The sequence below is a fragment of the Phoxinus phoxinus genome (assembly GCF_949152265.1).
Source record: "Phoxinus phoxinus genome assembly, chromosome: 4".
In the NCBI taxonomy this organism is placed as follows: domain Eukaryota; kingdom Metazoa; phylum Chordata; class Actinopteri; order Cypriniformes; family Leuciscidae; genus Phoxinus; species Phoxinus phoxinus.
In genome coordinates, this window is record NC_136879.1 from 31,872,047 (window position 1) to 31,890,116 (window position 18,070).

Genomic DNA, 18,070 nt, shown 5'->3' on the forward strand with positions numbered 1-18,070 from the left:
ACTGATTATCCAAGCTGAACTTTCAACCTCCAGAGAGCCTCCATCCCTCCACTCCAGCACCGAGACCAGGGCAGAAGGGCATCTCTCTCTTGTTTAAAAAACCCGGTGGTAGTTAACACACCGACCCGCCTCTGACATTACGTGCGAGCGAGCGAGAACGCAGAGTGACAAATGCGTTTCATTTTGTTTGAACTACCGCACGGGCTGCTGATGTCGGGAAAACGGCGATAGAATGTGGTCAAATGACCATCAGCTGGAGGTGTTTCTGTACTACAAACAAGGTGGTTGCAAATGGTTGGGCGGAACATTTTTTTCCGCTTAAATCGGCAAAGGGCCGCCAAACATGGCTCATTTCTCACTGTCTCGTATCCTTACATGTCGTGGCCCCCAGCGCAACCTCCTGTCACCGCGTTGTTTGTGTTGTCCAAACCGTCCTCCCGTGCACCGCCTGCGGCCCATTCATTTTTCCGTCCAATCGATGCCGCGCTCGGACAGCATGTTCAATCAGAGGCCCGAGAGCGGCACTTTTCTGCAACAAGAACAGGTGGCCTTTAGGGCCGAGTTTAGAAAATCTTCTCCCTGTGATTATGCCTGCAGCACTGACAGCTCCGTTTTTACCCTGGCCCTGATATGCCACCCTCGCAAATTAACACAGGCACAACGTAGCAGGCAGCACCCAGCCAAGGTGGCCCCTCGAGGGCCTTAATCCTTGTACTGACACTTTTAAACTGTTTAATTTAGATTCCGTTCCCTGGAGAGCTGCCATTGAGAGAGCAGGTGTCTCCAGCCACGACGAGCTAGATTTCCTATCATAACGCCCTTTCTGACAGGAAAATCAATTTCCCCCTCCCCAGGTGTCAGCCCACCCTTTCGTGGCAGTTATGAAATGAGCCCTCGGACGACTGAGTTTCAGATGTGAAAGTAATTAGAGGTCTCGGACGTAACAGGACAGAAGCTAGCAAAAGTTCACGCGGATCTGCGCTAATTGCTCACATCCTGGTTGGCGTTGGATTCTGGAAATTAAAAAAGACGATGACTTTGGTAGAGGTAAGTACTTACAAGGTAAGATGGATTCATTGCTTAGAGACACATTTATATTCAGACAAAGAAATTGTGGAGAAAAATAGCAAGATTCACTTTGAATAGAGTTTGAAATCAGGGTAATCAGAAAAGATTAATTTTAAAAAATAACATTCGGATTCATTTTAATCATTATAGATCCATTAAATTTATCAAACGTGACAGTGAAAACATTTAAAATGTTCCAAAAGATTTCTTTTTTAAATAAATGCTGAATATTTTCAATTCATCAGAGTCCTGAAAAAACGGTTTCCACAAAAAAATTAAGTTGCACAACTGTTTTCAACATCGATGATAATAAGAAATGTTTCTTGAGTAGCAAATCAGTATATTAGAATTATTTTTGAAGGATCATGTGACACTGAAGACTGGAGAAATGATGCTGAAAATTCAGCTTTGCCATTATAGGAATAAATCACATTTTAAAATAGATAAAAATAGAGGAGTTATTTTAAACTATAATAATATTTCACAATATTACTGTTGTTACTGTATTTTTGATCAAATAAATGCAGCCTTGTGATCTTTTAGAAACATAAAAAAATCTTACCAACCCCAAACTTTATGGTAGTCTATTTATTATTTTATATTTTATTTTATATTATTTCAATTTACGTGAAGGTGACCCCCTAACTTTTAATAGTATTTTACAGTAAAACACTGTATATGATCATTTTCAATTCACCAGTAAACAGGTTTTTTACTCAAATGAAAAAATACAGTTTATATACATATATATATATATGTATATATTATACAAATATAAATATTTATATAAAACTTTTGCATAATTGTGTAAACAGACAACATAAAATACATTAAAAAATGCCAGCTATGAGTTTAGGAAAGGATAGTGAAAAAAAAGTCTACTCAAGCCAACTAATTCCCATCCCAACCTCCAACTATTTAACAGTAAGAGAGTGAAATAAATGAGGACCAGCACACATCGGGGAGCAAAGAGAAGCTCGATATGCAACATTACAAATGCAGCCGCATGCTCCGTCCTGTCAGGCAGGGACATCCAGATGGGATTACTCGAGATGTGAAGCACCATATCCAGCCCTCAGACTGGAAGGCACAATTAAGAGGGAACTTCTGAACTGCATGGCAAATTGCAATGAGACTCAAAACATTTTATTTTCTGCATAATATTAGGGATTTCTGATTAATAATTCATTAAGAGCATGCCTTTCTAGATGGAGACTTCGTTTTCACTGGCAGGTTGCAGTTGAAGCTAGGAGAGGATGCTTGAGATGTACGAGAGATCACGTTCAGAGGTTCATGAAGTAATCTACAATTTCAACCTGTTAGCAAGATATGATGGCACTTGTGGCTGTCAGAGATTTTTCCTGTTAACGCAAAGCTGCACTTCACGGTTTCTCAGAGAGTTGGGAGGAGAAAATAGCAGAAATGGACAAAGCAGTCTTGAAGTATTGATACTTTTGATAATGACATTGCACAAAGAAGTTGATTCTCAGATAAAAATATCAGTGTGTATAAAATATAATGTGGTTCAGCCATTAACAGAATTTGAGAAAAATAAATAAATAAGAGTGATGACTTCTAAATATTTAGAACTTTCTTTTTCTTTTGAGTTCACAAAACTTCTACATTTTAAATCATTTGAATTGCTTCACGGCTTTGAGTTTTATGAACTTATTTCTTTTAAATTAGACAAACTTAAATTTAACTGAAACTGGGCTGGGATTTTTATTTCCAGCATGCTTTGCCATGGCACTCTAAAGGGAGAGTAAATGCTAAAATTAAGTGTTATATAATGTGTTTTTTTGTTTTTTTTGCAAGATTAATGTTAAGTGGGAGATTTCGTAGTGTTTAAAGTTTTACTATGCTAACTGAGAAGAGTTTCTGGGGGTTACCATCATGGTGGTGAGTGGAGCATGAGCTTGATTTGAGAACAGATATATTGAATATTCTATAATGCTGTATTCAGCAATTGCTATGCTAATGCTGTCAAAGCATTGTGTTACCAATTAACAAGTTAGCATTTATTGAAATAGCTAAGTTTCCTCTACTTAAAATAATTAAATTAAGATATGATCATTTTAAGTTAAATGTATGAAATCCCTTGCTCAAATATTTCAAGTTAAGAACAAGTAACCAAAGAGTACCAAATAAAGTTCTGCCAGTTCTACTTTCTTAAACTTGGAATTTCTTAACTTAAAAAAAAAACATGTAACTGATTACCTCAAGTTTTGCCAACTTATTCGGGTTTACAGTGTAGCTTAAAAACGTGCAAAAATGTATTTATTACATTAAATGTTGCTTTACATGCTCAAGTTTGATTGCAAGATTGCTCTAGTCTGAAAAGAGTTTTACAATGCTCACCGTTGGTTTTGGGTTTTGTATCACATTTATGTTTTCATGACTATTTTTTATATTTGTCACAGTCATGTTTCTTGTCTAATAGCATGTGATTCCCTGTTCCCCTCATGTGTGATGTTCAGAGAACTGTAGGCATGATATTGTACTTCAAACCCAAGTTTGAGGTAACCCACAAGTTCAACCACAGATTTTATGTTTTATTCAAAATATTTTGAATTCACAAGAACACATTATGACGGATACACCATGAGCAGATGATAAATGAGTAGTCCAGCCATGAAACTATGTTTCAATGTAACTTCCACAGCCAATCAGTTCCACGTATCCATTATCACTACTTCCATTAATAACCATGACACATCCAAACACATACACTAACTCTGTCCACTATGCAAGTTCTTATTCTAGCCCTCTTCCTCCCCAGCACCACCTGCCTAGATCTGCTATGGGGGTCTCCTTCTCACTAGCAAGTTACAACAGCAGCAGCATGTTTTCCTTAATTGTATGTGCTGAGCATTTATCAGAAGCATAGTAGATCTAGTCCGCCAAGACCAAACCTACGTACATTACATTTCCATTAATAAAATGTTTTATAAACTATCCCAAGAGTTGTCAAGACTGAAATGCACTACAAATGGACATGTTTTTTAGAGACTGAGAAGTGAGTGTTTTAGAGCACATTTGCCAATTTCCTTTTATACATATTTGCATTTCAAAAAAAGCACAGAGACAGTCCCTCAGGCATGCCAACAGGAAGGCATTTTCATAACTGCGTCCAATGTATAAACCTGCATATTCTTCCCTTAAGCATCAAATTTTCATCCCTGACCTTTGGCCAAACAGATTCAAATGTCTTCCAGCAACGATCCAGAGTCACAGCTTTGATAAGTTAAATGACATGCAATGAAGATTCCCCACAAACAAAGCTTCATGCCCAGGGCAAGATCTCGGCCTTGGATTGCCAACGTGTCCTAATAAACACAGTGCCACTGAGAAAGTTCCTCACCGCATTTTTTTTTCTTCAAACCAAAATCTAGTTGAAATTCATCCTATGTGATGTTCAGTGAAAATAACTGCGAGTTCTGGGACAGTTGCTGAAAATTCCTGCTCTTGCTCTATGTAAAGAATGAAAAACACACGATTCAGAAGAAGTAACTTAAAGGAATACTATGGGGTTCAGTAAAAGTTAAGCTCAATTGACCGCATTTGTGGCGTAATGTTGATTACTACCGAAAGTAATGTCCACCTGTACTTCCTTTTCTATAGAAAAAAAAGCAAAACTTGGCAAAACAGTGAGGCACTTACAATGCTGGTGAATGGAGCCAGTTTGTACAAGGTAAAATACTCATATTACTTACGTCTTGTCTTTACTATTAAACAGTAGTGTGTAAAAATTGCTTTTAGGTGCACACAAATATCATATTTTACTAGTCTGTTGCCATGACAATGCTAAAACATTAAAATCAATATTTTAACAAAAAGTAAGTGCTTTTATTAAAAAAAAAATTTTACATTCCTGAAAAAAATGGCCTATTCACTTCTATGTCAAGTGCATCACCTAATGTTATTATAGTATTAATTATATGACATTATATTTATTAATATTAAAATACAATTAATTTGAGTTTTCTTTGGTCCTTTTCAGAATCAATATTTCGTATTTTGTTTTGATACAGTAATTAATCATTTTGCCACAAATGCTGTGAAATGAGCTCAACCTGCACTGAGTCTGGAATATTCCTTTAATGGTCCATGTGTGAAACTTCACTTGTGCATCAACCCCCCCGTCTGCCTTAAAATCTCACCTCCTTATCAAACCTGTCACAGGTTTTTGACGATGATGTGCATCTGACCAATGAAGAGTTGGATCAGCAGATCGCGGCGTGAAAGATTCTGATAAGGCAGCCCATTCATGTAGAAAACTGAGATTTACTGGCAGATTTCTGAGGAGACCATCTATGCATCAAGGTCAAATGGCAGCCGGAAGAGAAGCATCTGTGAACGGCTAGTTGGCATAGTGCATCTTGCTAAACAGTGTGTTTTGGACATTCATTGATGGCTATGTGAAGATACAGTTTGTATTTTGATCCATTGTGCGAGTCGACACGCGTTCCCCCCTGATGGCCATAACTCGTTCGTTATCCGCCGAGCTGCCGCCATAAAGAATGTAGAGCGAGCGATTGTGAACAGACTCTTCCTAGATTGACCTGTCAATCCAGTCAGTTCCCTGACATATCAGCACCCCAGCTAAAAAAGCACGAAGTTAACTGCTCGATGCATCCCGTCCCAGCTGAAAAGTTATCAAGCGCACCTTGGAAAAGTGGCACTATGTCCTTCAAACGCCAGGCATGATCAATGGGCCCAATGACCTGTGCGGCCGAACATACCGTGTCGTTTCAAATACGGTAATGTCACGAAAGACCAATAGCTACCCGCGGATGCTTTCTCATCTGCCTGAAGTATCACCCATTCAGCCAAGAGTTTGTGTGAGATGTTTTATACTGTGCACAATCCCCGTCCATCACAGACGTCCACTTTAGATCTGACAAGCCATCAAGAATGTCACACACACACATATTCGCCTATATCCCACAGTACATTAGTGGAGTTTAATATGAAATAAGGGCATAATGTGCATTCATTAATTATTTACCTACTGCCACCCAAGACTGATGTGGAACATTCTGGAGTCTGTCATTACTGGGCTGTCATACAGCTGCTGACAGGAAACCAGAGATTTCGGAATCCATCTGTGCCAACAAATCAAGCCTTTCCCAATAATCACAATTGCCTGCAATCCTGCGCAAAGTTGCTGGCCAACAAAGAGATTTATCAGTTTTGTCAAATAATCCTGAGGACAAGCTGCTGAACTTTTAGTGTGGCTGGAGCTTTTCACTTATCAAAGGCAAATTTTGCAGGCACTTTGATCTGTAATTTTATTATTATTATTAATTGGGTGTTGGGGCAATGCTGCTCCTAAAAGCTGCTTCTCAAAAACTACTAAACAATTAAATTAACTAATACAAATAATTAAGCTCAGAACTGTTTTTTACAATATTTAAAATAGCCTTGGTCTGGACTTAATAAACCTAGATACTCCAGGGGGCGATAGAGTTAACTTCAAAGGACCAGCGGTGGTATATGTGCCTCAGTTTGAGAACGACTAAACTAAACAAAGAGAGATGAACAAATTTTATTTTCAAAACATTTTTTTATGTAAAATTCATTTTGTCAGAGTTGATTTATGTTCATTTTGGAAAAATCACAACTGTTGCGACTGTCCCACAGATGTTGCGTCATTTTCACTACAATTAAGTATTTTTGTCACGAATGAAGCTTTTTGCTTACAAACAAGTTTTTTTTTTGTTAGTGCCTTAGTGTACTTGTGCAACAGTTTTAGTGAAGAGCTTGAGATGAATTATGAGACGTGATGCATGAATCAAGGTAAACATCACTTTGTGTGTCATTTGCTGCCAAGCTGTAATTTTGTCTAATTACCCAAAAAGTGTGAAAATATTATTAATTAAAAGAAATAGCCTAAACAAGGACAGAGAAATCTATCATATTCCAAAAAAAATTATAATTCCATCACCGTAATTTCTACGACAGAATGCTGTCAAACACAATACAGTACATAATTTGAGAATTGGCAGAAATTACATTGTGGTGGGAATTTATCTGAAAATTCAGGGGGGGAAAAACATCAAGGTCTTTCCTGACACTGTTGTCTCCTTGGAGAACTGCACTATCTTAAAAAAACAAAAAACTTCTTAGTGACAAAAATTATTACATGTAATGATGGCACAACTGTGGGTCAGTCGTAACAGTTGTAAACCAGTTCATTTCAGACAATAAATTATTTATTTTAGTCTATGTGCAGCTCAGTCAAACTGAGGGTTTGGTCTTTTGAAGTTAACTCTATTGCCCCCTGGAGTACCGAGGTTTGTTACATAAAACGCAATTTTAAATATTGTAAAAATAGTTCTGCTGAGTTCAATTATTTGTGGGTAAATATTTTCATTATTTAGAAGTAGTTTAAAAAAAAAACTTTTAGGATCAACAGTACACAAAACAAACAATAATAATAATATTTAACAAATTGACAAATGACAGAATTATATATATATACACACACACACACACACACACACACACACACACGGCAAGCTGCTGAACTGCTTTTCATTTATCATTCGCAAATTTTGCACTCATCTATTATTTTTTATCATTATTATTTTTTGGGTGTTGGCAATGGAAAAGCTATTCTCAAAAACTACTACTAAACAATTGAAGTACTTACAAAAAATAAAGATGCTCTATCTCTCTCTCTGCTTAAATCATCTCTCTCTCTCTCTCTCTCTCTCTCTCTCTCTCTCTCTCTCTCTCTCTCTCTCTCTCTCTCATACACAAATAAGTTTTTTTTTAGAGGATAGTTGTTCTTTCCTGTACAGTCTTCAAGCAATCGCCACTGCTAACTACAGCGATTCTCAATTCCTTTGCAGAATTAAAATGTTTATTCTGATTACACCTCCTTTGGAGTGGAAAAACAAGACAGCACCAGTCGAGGAGGAGGGATCCCACTAAGCGCAATGGCATTCTCACAGGTTTTGTGTGACTGATGAAAGCCTCGCTGTAGTCGTCCCACAGCACTCCGCGCACCCATGCGGGCCTGCGTGTCTGTCTCTCGGCAGCTCTTCATTAGCCACCTGCCTGTGATCAGACTTCCACTGTACCTGCAGTCTGCTCTGCCAGCCTTTCACATGCCAGGATACGGTGGCAAGAAAGACCTACTTACCTCTCATCATTATGTCTAGCTACCTCTGAGATTTCGTTCTGCCGTTTAAACGAAAGGAAGCGCGTTACATAATTGGCCAAGCGACTGAGTCTGAGGTCTGTGAATCCAGATGACATTGAAAAAGAAAGCGCTTTGCATAAAACAAGAAAACATCTCGCTTTGCATCTCCGAGAGATTCCTCCGAGTATTCATAGGTCATTATCCAAACAGATATGTACATATTTGTGTTGACATGATACACATTTAGCATACAATTATAACATTTAGCAGCGCATTTCCCCCCCGTAAATGTTCCATAAATACATTAGTGCTAATGCTTCCTGATGAAATTTGATTAAATCCTTCAACACCATTGTGGCAGCCTTATGACTTTTTCACATTCTGATATACAGAGTGGATTTTAATATAAACATAATGCCTCCCACACGATTACATAACCCAAGTGTACTGCACAAGATGAATTGTCATGACACATGCTTATCTTAAAACAAAAAATAAGCGGAATTCTATAACGATAATGCTAACTCGTATTAAACATGACTTACATTACCTCTCAAATGCAGATGGATGGAAATCCCAACTGCAAACAGTGACATGCTGTCTGGCCCTGACAACCCTTGTCAACCCCTCTGAAAAGGGATGTCAGAGCAAATAATGGTCTAGAGGAACTAGACCTCAAAACTGAAGTGTGTCAAACTGGCTTCTAAACACTCATCTCCCATCGGTCGGATGGCAGATTCACACCTTTTGTTGAACCAATGTTGCCTAGGGCTGGTCGGTGTGCTTAATGGTTAATGAAAAAAATACTGTAAAGGCCTGTTTACACCAAGGATTATAACTATAACGATAAAGATATAGGTCTAAAAATGATTCTAATTATAAAAGAACTGCAGAGTATTGTGCACAACACAATTATAATGATATTGGCACAGAGGAAAGATGCCATTGGAAACACTTTTATTTTTTTCCAGCTGATTAACTATAAAAGCATTGACAGCCAATCAGAATCCCCCCGACTTTGAGGAGCTCAGGCATTTAAAGCGGCAGACCACAAAACTACAGCGCGCTTATCATAAACAGAACGTTATCGTGTGTTGGTGTGGACACAAATATTGCTACCTTGATAATATTAATTCAGAAAAACATTTGTAACTTGAATTTTCAACAAAAGTTTAATTTCATTATGTTTTGGGAAGTCCCTCCCATCACACAAGATTTTAAAACCCGAACTAGCCTTGCCTTGTCATAAAAAAAGGTAAATGTTTTTGGATGTAGGTCGCACCACGATTTGATTTGTTGTACAGTAATATTTGACAAATATATTTAATATAAATATAATATACAAGCAGTTCACTAATACTAATGATATCAGGACAGCTATAGTACATCACAGTGTAGGGGAAAGTTACTTTTAAAAGTAATTCATTACAATATTGTTTTACTCCCAAAAAAAGTAACTAATTCCATTACTTTTTATGGAAAGTAATGTTACATTACTTTTGCATGACTTATTCTCACATGGGCTGGACTTGCTTGTTTGTTTCTTAATAACAACAACAAATTATATTTTGTAAATGCAAATTCACTCCTGTACAGTAGAGAACACATAAAAATCTACATTAGAAAAAATATATAGATTTTTGTAACATTTTCAACTTTAATGCCTAACATGCATGTGGTGAAATCAAATAAAAGTTAACACATTTTTTAAAATGTTCTTGAAAATAATGATTAAAATGTGTATGCTGTATTCAAGGTACAAATATTATTTACAATCATTCATAATGTTATTCATATTAAATCACATCACTGCATATGTCTACTGTAGGGGGTGCCTAATAAGTTGTGCTCAGCAAGAACAAAGAGGGACATTGGTGCAGATGAAAAAACAGGTGAATTTAGTGCAAGAAAAAAAAAAGGAACATCAGTCTCCTGAGCAAAGTCAGGGTAGGAAAAGACAGAGCACATGGCCGTCCATCATTCTGGGCCAGTTCACAGTTGTATAAAGTAAGCAGTGATGCATAATTCATCTCTCACGTTGACCTTTGTCTGCTGACCTGGCAACACACAAGAACCACGCCCATGATGGATGCTCGGTTAAGTCATCTATTGGCGCAATTTTGCCAGAGATAAACTCTGTAATTAATGTCTTAATTTAGTAATTTCTCATTTATTTCCACAGCATAGAGGTGACTCTTGCTGCGGATGGAGAACAATGGGCATCTGCGGAGACGGGCTTTTGGCAGAAAAGCATGCAGGAGAAATGCTGAATATCAATACCATCATCCATCATAACATGCTGAGAGTTAGCAGACTACAATCAGCCAATGGTGGACCTCCTGGGATGAGAGCAGAACCTGAAATACGAAAACTTCTCACAGCCCTGCAAACTTTACTCTCCAAGAGCAGAGAGGAACATTCATCGGTGTAAATCATATGTGCCTGCTGTTATTATGGAATATGGCTGATGACCAGTTCCCAAGAAGAACACACAAACAGTCCATCAACAAGCAGAGAAGTAGAGTACTAGCCTTGCACAGACAACATATAAGAACATAAGAACATGTAAAGTGACAAAATAGTCTGCTTTTTAGTATAATTTTTCTAATTTAGCCTTTTCTAATAATTTAAAATCTTTGTTTTTGTTTAACAAAATCTTTGTTTAACACTGAATTATTTTGTTTTGCATGTGTTTTCTTCAGTTGCAGCGCATTGAGATTTGTGCTATTTGGTTGCGCTGGGAACTTTTGCAGCTCGTTTCTGTATTTGGTTGCGTTGTAAGTATTTGCAGCAAAAGTGTTGTCAAACTGATTTCCGCCATGACAACTCTCGGAGTGTTTGGCATGGTAATGGATATGACAATGTTGATATGTTTGGTCTTGGTGGAATAGATCTGCTTCGCTGCTGCTGCTGCTGTTGGTTATTACTGCTGCAGAGCAAGTACAGTACTTGCTACTGCCAATATATAGATAACACGCTGCTGTGAGCAAGACAAGCTGCTACTGTACAATATACCGTACTGTAGCATACATGAATTACCCGTAGCAGATCTATACAGGTGGAGCTGGGGAAGGTGGAGGGTTTCTGAAAGCACAATGCTACCTGTATATGAAGGTTGAGCAGCGAGCTCATTGGCTACTGATACAGCAGGAACCAAACAGCTGTGCCCTATAGAGAATGATGTGATTACAAGCAGATTGAGTTAAGAACATATAGTTTTATGACAGAACTTTGTATGAAGATGTTTTCTTAATTTGCTGGTGTTTTTTCTATTTGCATGCATTTTCTTCAGTTGCAGCGTGTTCAGCTGTCTCTGCCACCATACAGTATAGTTTGTTTATTTATTCAGCTTAAAGTTTGGGAACAAAACAACAAAATTTGGAGTCTGAATTTAATGTGATGAGTTAAAAAGATGTTTAATTGAACGAACTCACTTTATTCTGTAGAAAACAGATCAATGTGCAGGAGGGACTAAATGATTATGTTCTTTAAAAAAAATACATACACGGAGATCTGTTTTTTTCTTTATGAATCTTTAAGTGTTACTGGAGCTTAAACTACAAGGCCTCCAAGCTTACAATCTCTAAAACATCTAAAGATTAATTTAATAAAAATGACTCCTTCACTTCATTCCAATTATATATCTGCATACAACACCACAATGACATCAAACCCTATAATCGCCATTGCATGTACAACTTTCGGAGTTTTAACCAACAAAACCAACCCCCGAATGCCCACCTCTAATTAATATGCACCTCCTTCGGCCCTCACAAAACAAGGACGTGTTCACAGTGTGTCCTGTGAATTTGTTTCTGCACTTAATCTTTTTTCAATTTACAGGTAAGTTAACAGAGCCATCAAGCAGAAGCTACGCGGGTTAAGAAAGTGATAGCCATGCTCGGGAACGGCCAAATGCAATCACTGACTGCAGTGCAATACAACAATGAATCTGACAGAGGGCAGGAACCTTGACAGTGGATGGAGATGGAGATCAATGAGAATTCTAAATGGGCAATGTGCAACACTGAGCACCAACAACTGCATGCACCAAAACACCCAGAGTTCAGACAGAGGCAAGAGGGCCACGGCTGCCAATCCATCTAATCAGAGAGATCAGCTGCTTAGAGATGTTGGGCGCAGTTCAAAAAGTGTTCATTAAAACTAAATGGCTATACATTCTGATTGAAGCATTGTACAGCAATCACACGCAACGTCTTTAAGAATGTTTCATGAGGGTTGGTATTAAACAGAAACATAATATTCTGTGATGGAGATGATATTGTTCATGTTTGACATGGTGTACTGAAAAGTAATGATAGACAGATAGCAGATGAATTGGCCAATACACTGCATTTTGTCAGGAAAATATTGTGTAAATGAACTATTAACTACTCATGTAATCATGACGTAACTGAAATAAAAGAATAATTTTGACCTTGTTACTGATTACATTCAAAAGTTTGCGATTTCAAAAGATTTTTTAAATGTTTTTTGAAAGAAGTCTCTCACACCAAGGCTGAATTTATTTGAGTAAAAACACAGTAAAAACAGCACCATTTTTTATTAAAAAATAGATTTTTTTTATTTTCATATATTTTAAAACTTATTCCTGTCATGGCAAAACTGAATTCTCAGAAACCACTACTCTAGTCTTCATTGTTACATGAACCTTCAGAATATTTTTTTCAGGAACCTTCTATTTTAGTCTTTTTTTAAAATCATTTTATTCAGCAATTATTTTTTTTATTTTTTTATACTTTAATATATTTTTGTTGCCTTATAGCAATCATACCTTAACATCCAACTTAAGTTTAGGGTATGTCTTTCTGCACCGCATTACATTAAATTGTAGGATATCACATATGTACTGTATATTGGCATTATGTCAGATAGTCACCCTACTATACATCAGTCACTGAAAAATCTTAATTGACTGCTACTGAAGGAGACATTTGTACCTGGTCAATTTAAGTCTAACATTTAGTTGATTAGAGACTTCAATGTCTGTCCAGTGAAATAAAATGAATTCAAGGCATGACTCAAGCAAGGTCACTGATCACACCAATTATTGCATGTTTGAAAGCATGGGAGGAATATCAAAATTCTTATATTCACAAGTTCTAGTCCTATTAACGCAGCCCTTGTACTAATAAAGCAAAGCAAATTCATGCTGTATAATGATGCTTGTCCCTAGGCTCTTTTGACTTTTTCCACCACCTAAGCAAACACTGGCCCCTGTTCATTAAAAGACTGGAGAACTACCGTAAAGCCCTTGGTTTGCACTGCTACATTTGTGAAGGTTTCATTGTGGGCTTGTCTCCTCCTGTTGATCTAACCTTTACTGAGCCTTTATTAATTCAGAGTCCAATTCAGCTGTATTAGATTGTTATGAGAAGGTGAAATTAAAAGGTGAACATCGCAGAGACTAATGCCTTGAGCCCGGCTCACGCTGGGATCACACCGGCCTGTGAGTAATTACTTCAGATTGGAAAGCTTTAAAGCAGAGGTTCTGCTCTGGAAATCTCATTTTGACGTCAGCTTCATTGGTCTGTAGTTTGTATTTGATATCCTGAGGTCTTCGTAGCAAATTAAAACAAGTAATAACTGACTATAGCAAAGCGTAATGATTAAAAGGTTAGTTCACCCAAAAATGAAATATTTTACTCACCCTCATGCCATACTAGATGTATATGACTTTCTTCTTTCAGCCAAACACAATCAGAGTTATATTAAAAAATATCCTGGTTCTTCCAAGCTTTATAATGGGAGTGAATGGTACCTTGTTTTTTTGAAGCCCAAAAAGCGCATCCATTCATCATAAAAGTAATCCATACGGCTCCAGGGGGTTAATAAAGGCCGTCTGAAGCGAAGGGATGCGTTTGTGTAAGAAAAATATCCTTATTTACAACTTTTATAATGAACATAATGAATGACTTTATGAACTATTAAGACATAATATGTTTAATACATTTTTAACGTGAAAAAATTATTGTAATTTTTATAGATTTATTCAGCAAGGATGCTGAATAAGGAGACAACACAAGTGTTTTTAACATTAATAATAATAAGAAATGTTTCAAATCAGCATATTAGAATGATTTCTGAAGAATCATGTGACACTGAAAACTGGAGTAATGGTGCTGAAAATTACGGTTTGTCACAGGTATAAATGACATTTTATTATATATTTTATCAATATATTAAAATAGAAAACAGTTATTTTAAATTGTAAATTATGTCATCTATCGATCCACGCATACATTGCGGAATACCGTTTTCATTAGTTTCACCTCTGGTTGTGTTATATGCTAGCCTGGTTGACACCAGACCCTTCTCAGTTGTAACTGAGAGTGGGTCTGGGAAAGGTTAATTCACAGCCCATTTTCAAAGGGACGTCACCAATGGCCGTCGCTCAAATACCTCTGGGGGCAATTGGATAGACCTAAAACCAATCAGAGCGATCGTCATCGTGTAAAGCCCGCCGCAACATTTGTGATTGGTGCCTCGATTTGGAAAAATTGGAAATGGGCTTGAATGGCCTCTTGGCCAGACTGACTTGCAGAGCAAATCTCAAATTTGCCAGAAGTTCGTCAGGGTTTTCCCAGGCTAGTTGTATGCTAAATTGACCAAAAATTACACACATTTTCCCTACGCAAAAGGATAGCCTACCTTGTACATGTAAAAATTAGATTGTTCTCTATTCCAAAAAATATATAAAAAATGGATTTCGAAAATATTGCAGGAGCTTGAAAAACTTCTTTGGAAAAGAGGTTAACGGCTAGAATTCCAAAGGATTGATATGTTCTGAGCTGAATAGAAAAGATGACGGATAGTCAACAGGAGGGAATCAATGGGTACATTTGGAAAGCAGAACGTAAGTCTCATTAAAGTTCTAAATAACACTATGGATTCTCGGCTCAAACTGACCTACTCAAAACTTCTCTCGCCTCTCAAGCTCTCAAACGTAGAGATAGTCCACAAGACACTGAAGGCTTGATCAAAGCCGTGAGCAGACGAGACATGTGCTGGCATGTTGGGTGTGGAGTGTGAATGGAAGATGCACCCTTGTGCAGGAGGCCAGATCAATGTTCTCGCCTTAATGAAATCTCATTAGAGGATAGAGCAATGTGTGGTTAGCTGTTATCACTGCCTGCCTACGATCACAAACCTGAGTGTTGGACAGGGCCTGAGATAAAATTATAACTGCGGGCCCTGTATTCATTCAGACAAATTGGAAAAAGACAGAAACGTTCTGACAAAACATGAAGCCAATAAATACATGATGTGTATGTTCTTCACGTACATGTAGACTCGGTTGATTGTACAAGAATGAAGTACTATATTGATGAGAATAGGTGTACATAAAGTTACAAACAATACATTTGTATGCCTCACTCTACTATCAGAATCCATGTAAGATCAGAAAAAGAAGTTGATTTATACAATCGCTGGCATTTTAAAGACAAAGAAATTGTTTCATGCAATACATTGTCATGTGTACATTTAGCTTTCTATGCTAAGCTAATGCTTCAAATACCTTACATGCTACTGTAAGATACTAGCACGTTTAAATTGTCTAGATCTGGTATTTTCAAACTTGTAAGGGGGTGCTAGAGAGTCCATGGTTTAAGAGAAAAATAACCAAAATGTATTGTTAAAAGTACAAACACAAATCTGAATAATTATTCATTATTATGAACTGATAATAATGATAATATTTTCCCAAATAATATTTTAATCATTGCATTTAGCTTTAGAGCAATGAAAACATAAATGGAAATTATATAATGTTTAATGTCACACTATTTTTGCTCAAGATAATTTAAAATAAGACAAAACAAGCTTTAAAATAAAGTAAAACTGCTAAAAATCAAGTTGATTCGCATTTTATTTAAATCCCTCAACATCATTTTTTTTCTATTCTTTGAAGAACCAGAATCCTAACATTCTTGGAAATCCCGGATACACGAGGTATAGCGTATAATGCCCCATCTTGGAGGATTACAAAAAAAAAATTGTGCTGGGCAACAATTAACTGTGATTAATCGCATCCAAAATAAAAGTTTGTGTTTACATAATATATGTGTGTGTGTACTGTGCATAATTATTTCTATATATAAATACACACACACATGTATGTACAGTATATATATTTAAGAAAAAGTTGTTATTTATATATATAAAATATGTATATTTATGTAAAATATAAGTTATGTAGCTTATAAATATATATATACAGTATATACATGCAAAATTTACATGCATATCTATTTATAATATACAAAGTAATTATACACAGTACACACACATTATGTAAACACATACTTTTCTTTTGGATGCGATTAATCGTTGCCCAGTACTAAAAAAAACACACAGTTTGGCGGGTGATTTCGGGTTTTGACAACTAGATTGGCACACAAGACAGCTGGTCCACCGGGAAAAGTCCCAGTCGCTCTCTAGGGCCTGTCCATCCTTGACTGGATGTTGTAGGTTGGTTTGGACTCTTTCAGGATTCAAATGCCAAGCAATACCAATTCACAATAAAGATTCCCTGTGAAGAAATGTCTTCCTGAGTCTGTACAAATCCTCACAGACAGCCAAGTCTTTGAGCGTTTGGTATGCCAGGATGTCTCCAGATCAATCCAAGTCCATAAATTTACTGTGTGAAACTGTATATATGCCAACTGTGTATTTAACAGCGCATTTGCCAACATGCGATCCTGGTTGTATCAAGAACAAGCAAAGGCAGGTTTTCAAGTTTCAGCCAGATCACAATGTTGTATCTTTTTCCCTTTGTAAAACAGTGAGACTACAGTATAGTGGGGATCTCAGTCGCCGCCATCTGTTCCAAAAGCAGATGGTGTGTAATGTCAGGTTTACTCACTCATTTCACACCCAGCCTATTACTCCTTCAATTGTTTATCTTACCCCCATCTAAAGGTCACGGTTGCCATTTGGAAATCACCACGGGTCTGGAACATTCATGTGCCCTTTCTCTGACATGATCTACAAGGGGCACGATCTCTGCTCGCCTCCTCTGACTGGACAGCTAATATGGCGAGTACAGACAGGCTTCTGGAAATGCTCTGATGCTTGACTGTACCCGTTGAGCTTTTAAAATATTCCCTGTCAAGCGCAGAGTTTATCAGTAACATGATTAAACTGCGGCTCCCCTGGAACCTCTTAAGATTGACAAATTAGAACAACTGCTGGTTACAAAACATCCTTAGGTCGTCATATTAATAAGTACAGAAATAACTTTTTATAACACTGTGCACTTCCTCTCTATCTAAGCCTATTTAATATTTCAAAGAGTTGAGAAAGTGAGTGCGGAGTTAAGCATACTATCCAGTGGCTCCAGTAAAACTGATTGAAAAAGTTATTACATCACTACACTCAATCCTGCGTCCGAATATGCCTACTTCCCGACTATAGCTGGATTCGGCTAATACGTTTTTTTCTTTTCAGTACTTCTTTACCTCAATAGTCTCTGGCTTTGTACGGACACCTGCAGGTGTGGATGCATGAAGTTTGTTTATAAACTGTTGCTGTTTATAACTGGCCCCTGACTGAGCCTGGTTTCTCCCAAGGTTTTTTTCTCCATTCTGTCACCTGATGGAGTTTTGGTTCCTTGCTGTTGCCTTGGCGTTTGGCTTGCTTAGTTGGGGACATTTAATATTCAACAATAGTATTGATCTGCCGCATACGATGACGCAATTTTCTTCTAGAAACAAACTTGTATCATTTTCAAGTTCTCACTGTGAAGCTGCTTTGATACAATCTATAAATAAAGGTGACTTGACTTGACTTGCTGCTTCATGTCAGAATGATTAATCTGCTTATTGTGAA

General features: G+C 37.2%; 1 protein-coding gene across 5 annotated transcripts in view; it reads right to left on the reverse strand.

Moving 5' to 3' along the window:
- cadm1b (cell adhesion molecule 1b) overlaps positions 1 to 18,070 on the reverse strand; it is a 169,397-nt gene that overhangs the window by 82,002 nt on the left and 69,325 nt on the right. The gene's annotated exons all lie outside the window — the stretch shown is intronic.